General features: G+C 48.4%; 1 long non-coding RNA gene across 1 annotated transcript; it reads right to left on the reverse strand.

Annotated features, from left to right (window-relative positions):
• Positions 1-1,555: 1,555 nt before the first annotated feature.
• Positions 1,556-4,806, reverse strand: LOC129400805 (uncharacterized). The gene is made up of 3 exons (XR_008627918.1): positions 4,570-4,806; positions 4,006-4,071; positions 1,556-1,789 (listed from the first exon to the last, which is right to left on the reverse strand). It is a non-coding gene; the product is annotated as an uncharacterized LOC129400805 (long non-coding RNA).
• Between the last annotated feature and the right edge of the window lie 326 nt (positions 4,807-5,132).

Below are 5,132 nucleotides of genomic sequence, written 5' to 3' on the forward strand. Positions count from 1 at the left end.
TCCCAATAGAGAAATAAATGATATTGGTGACAAGCCAACACCATATGTCTCAAACAATAAAGCTAATTCCTAAAAGAGCTTGAACAGAAACTCTGATACCCCCAAATTGGTAGTTATCAGTCACAGAAGTCCCAAGTTTTAAATTCAGTCTGAAATTGTTATGCTGAAGCCCCCCAAAAAGCACAGGAAGTGACTCCAAGCACTGAAATACAACAGAAACTAATGGCATGAGTCCCTAAAAAGAAAGTGAACTTATGCTCAGAGCGATAGTCCAGCAGGGCAGGCACCTGATGACGCACAGAGATAGGTTTGATCCCTAGCAACCATAAGGGCCAGGAGCAATGCCACGAGAAATTCCTGAATATACAGCCAGAGTTATCCCTGAGCACTGCTGGGTATAGTCCCCTAAAATAATCAAAACTGAAAAAAAAATAACAAATGAAGTTGCAGGCCAGGTACAATAGAATACGTGCCATATAGGTGCTGAGCCGGTTTAGTCCACAGCACCCCCATGGGCCCCTGTGGTCGTACAAGAAGTAGATTCATTTAGCAATGGAACGAACTATTCACAGAAAGCTGAGGGATAGTACATCACGTGGGGGCCTTTCCCATGCTCTTGACTGACCTGGGTAGATCCCCTGAATCCCAGCAGCAAGCCTGATAATTGCCAAGTGTGGCCAAATAACAAAAACAGAAAAAGAGAAATGAACATATGAAAGTTATCAATATTGCTGTCAATAATCCTGAGCCATCAGAACAACTGTCCCTGGGGAACACAAAGCCCAGCCCTGCTCCCAGGCTGCTCTCACCAAAGGCCCGTAGGTGGTAGCAGGTCTCCAGTGGCCCTGAGCACATACGCTGTGGGATAACAACAAAACAATAGAAAACAACGCGGCAGATGGAGTTACACTACAGCGGGTCTGGGGACAGTGGGCAGGACTGTCAATCCCCACTGTCCCATCTGGTCCGGCAAGCACTGCCAGCTGCAACATTGAGTGCAGAGCCAGAAGTAACCCAAGAGAGTCACTCATTGTGACCCTCCCCTCACCTCACAAAATAAAAAGTGAGTGCCCTGCCACAGAGACGGGGATGGGTGGTGGGGTATGGAGTGAGGGGGTGGGAGGGATATTGGGATCATCGGTGGTGGAGAAGGGGTACTGGTGGATGGATGGGTACTCGAGCATTGTATGACTAAAATACAAGTAGGAAAATATGTATATCCGTGAACTGTACCCTCACGGTGATTCACTAATTAAAAAATTTTTTTAAAAAATTTAAAAAGGAAAATGTTGCATAGATCAAAGTACAGTTACTTTGCAAAGACAATTACTATAAGTGAAACAGATATAAAGCACACAATAATTCCTGTCCTAAAATATAATGATCACTAAATGTTGCTCAAAAGAAAAAACAAATGAAACTGAAGACAGTCTTGAATCCACACCACCCGATAGGGACCCTGAGATCTGGTAGGAATAACTGAACACTGAGATAGAAGTACTCAGAGAGCACTGCTTGTTGTGGCTAAATCCAAATAAAAGGAAAACAAAAGACAAGGACAAAGTAGCCTCAAATAGCAAAGAGTCGGAGCACTCAGGCCAGGAATTACATCCCAGAACTCCTTCCTGAAACTCAAGAAACAGAGACCCTAGAAACCGGTACGTGCCTGTTACTGCATCATGTCACCACATTGTTCTCCTCCCACCTGGAACAGTGTGTCAGTGGCATGTCACCATTGTCTGCAGCTTCTGTAATTCCCAAGGATCAGCAGGTGGCTCCGTGGAATCACCTGGAAGAGAAGTCAGACCTATGAGCTCCAGAATGGAGCACAATTCATGGCCCTGACTAGCATCACCCTCAGGCACAGCTCACAGACCCACTCAGAAAGACATTCCCAAATGTCCCTTCCTCTCCAGGTGACAAAGAAGTGCGTTGTAATCCACGATGCCATTCGCTCTCATGGAAGGTAAAGCAAGCAGCTGACCTGCTGACCTGTTCTTAGGGCTCTTGGGTCTACCCTAATTGAAAATTCTATAATTTCTGAAAAAAGATATATAGCTGTATAGTTAAAAATCAGATCCCAGAGTCAGATCAATAAAACACAGGGAAAGGTGGGCACTGGCCTTCTACACAGCTACCCGGGTTTGACCTCCCTCATCCATACCGTCCACAAACCCACCAGGCGTAATTCCTGAGTGCAGACTCAGAAGGAAGCCCAGACTACTGATGGATGTAATCCCAAAGCAAAATCACACACTCAAGAATAGTGAGTTGTGTACTTAGTAGGAAAAAGTACATTTACTATCACAACTTCCTGGAATTTAACCAGAGTAAAACCCTTTTTATGATGGCCTCAGTGATAGCACAGAGCATAGGGTGCTTGCCTGGCATGTACTTCAATCAACTTTCAATCTCCGTCAGATGGAAACGGTTCCCACGTCTTGCAGGAGGTGATCAATGAGCAGAGCCAGGAGTGACTCATTAGCATCGAAGGCATGACCAACTGGAAATGAAACTATTATACTGTGGCAGTCTGCTTCTAAGGCCAGGGCCTGCACTCCTGGCCTATCTCTTACCCCAGAATCCAAATTCTACATAAGTCCTGTGAACCTTCTGATAAGAACAGACTGGCATGCCGGTGGAGGCTAGGACACGGCCCAACTGGTAGAGTTCATGGCAGGGCTGCGGACACCTGGCAGCGCCTGGTGTGACCCTGAGCTGAAAACAGGCTGTGATTTCCAAGGATTGCATCTGTCCGACTCAAACTTTACACCCTGAATACCTGAGGAATGCTGGATTTGAGATCGCCACTCCCCTCCCCTCTGACAAAGGCACAGAAAAAGTAGTCTGCTAACAGAGATGTGTGAAATCCAGCAATAAATCTCAAGGCTCAATTCTTTGGTTTATTTTTGGGCCACACCCTGAGATGCTCAAAACTTACAGGTCAAGTTTTCACAGATTATGTCATTTTACTCATTCAGTTATGGGATCCTGTGTAAGAAAAGTAGGTGGAACATACATCTGGCCCAAAAAGAAATCTAAATGATGAAAGTCTATAATTTTTCTCAAAGACTCCAACCCCTTTGTTTCCTCTGACAGCATCTTGTTGGAAGTTTTCCAGCAAGTTCACATCTAAGAACTTCCAATGAAGATATGAACAGAGGGGCAGGAAAGAGCACACCAGGCTGGAGCACATGCTGGTCATATGGAACCTCGGGGACCTTCACCAGTACCCACTGGCACTGCTAATGTGAACAGAGCAGGGCACAGCCCTCAAGCACTGCCAGGTATGTCCTCAAATCCCAGCCCGTCTGCTCCCCAAGTAGTGAGATAGACCAGGGAGAGTAGCTCAATGGCTGAGCACCTCCTTTACTGGTGGGGGACACGGCACGGCTCCCCTACATCCAGAGACACATGGACAGAGGGGAAGAGTCCCTGATCAACTCCAAGTTTGTAGCATAAAGGGGGAAACAAAAAGATGAGGTAGGAGAGAAGCCCACAGCAGCCAAAAAGAGGTTTGGGAGACACCAGGCAGTGCTCAGGGAACCCTATGCAGTACTGGAGAACAAACCCCTCAGCCGCATGAAAGGCAAGTGCCCTGTCTGCTCTCCTACTGTTCGGCTTTTCTTTCTTTTCTTTGCTTTTTGGGTCACACCTGACGATGCACAGGGGATATTCCTGGCCCTTCACTCAGGAATTGCTCCTGGCGGTGCTCAGGGGACCATATGGGATGCTGGGAATTGAGTGCAGCTCGGCCGCGTGCAAGGCAAATGCCCTGCCAGCTGTGCTTTCGCTCCAGCCCCCTCAGCTTTTCTTTCTTTGTGGTTTTTGGGACAGATCTCTTGATGCTCAGACACTCCTATGGGGTATGGGAGGATTGAACCCAGGTCTGTCCTGAGCAAGACAAACACTGTCCTGGCTGTACTAAGGCTCCCGCCCCTAGAGTGATACATCTAAAACCTAGTGCAACAGGTCCCTGAAAATCCCATTTCTGCAAGTACTCACCAGAACATAAAGGGCAGCCTCTTGTCCTGGAGAAATACCTCCGTCAATGAGGGATTGCTCTGAAACCTAACAGGGGAAGCAGAAATTATTTTTCTGGGGAAAAATAAAATCAGAGTTAGAAGAGATAGTAAATGGATAGTATGCTTTTCGTTCAAGCAGCTGAGCCCGGGTTAATATGCAAGAGCACATAGATTTCCCCACCCCAGCACTGCCAGGAGCCAAGCCTGAGCTAAGATCCAAGAGTGAGCCCTGAGCACTTGCCAGCTGTGGACCAAAAACTACAATTGATAATAACAGAAATATAGTGGGTGAGGTTCTTGTCTTGCACGTGTCTACCCAGCTTTAATTGCCGGAATCCCTTGTTTCCCTGAGCACCACCAGGAGTGATCCCTCAGTGCAGAGGTAGGAATAACCCCTGAAAATTGCCATGTGTTCCCTCACCCTAATAAAAAAAACACTATAAATTATATAAGACAAAGAAATAAAGGTGTGGTGACCAATGGTCATCATAGACTGCATTATGGTATATCTTGGGGCGCATCCTGGAAGTGACCAGCCTATTACCTGCTACGTTTGGTTGCACGGACCTCTCTGGTCCAACACAGCCCGGATGCTAGACCCCCTTCTGCCAGAGTCTCTTCAGCTCCGCGTCTCCCAGGATCCCAAAACCTACCGCAGGCGCAGGAACCCGGGAAAATCAAACGGTCAGCCACACACTCCTGAGTCCCCGGCCAGTGCCGAGGGCAGTGCACTGGGAGAGCACCTGCCGTGCACGGGGCTGACAGGACCGAGCCTGACATTCCACAGGACCCTGAGTCCCGCCAGGAGAGTCCCCTGGCGCAGAGCCAGGAGGGACCCTGCACGCTGCGGGATGTCAGTCAAGTATTATGAAAGAAAACTTTGTTTTTAATTAAAAGAGAGACTCACCTCCCCCCTTTCCAGGGGAACCGACCCTTTGGCCCCGACTCCATAATCACCCCAATGACGGAAGTGGCCCGCAAAGTACTGGCCCGGGAACATTCCCGGGTGACCCCCCGCCCCAGCCCGTGACCCCGGGGGGCTCTGAGTGTCCCTGCAGGAACCAATGGGGAGGCGGCCGCGCACGCCCCGCCGACCTGCGGGGAAAC

This window comes from Sorex araneus, chromosome 1 (assembly GCF_027595985.1).
Source record: "Sorex araneus isolate mSorAra2 chromosome 1, mSorAra2.pri, whole genome shotgun sequence".
In the NCBI taxonomy this organism is placed as follows: Eukaryota; Metazoa; Chordata; class Mammalia; order Eulipotyphla; family Soricidae; genus Sorex; species Sorex araneus.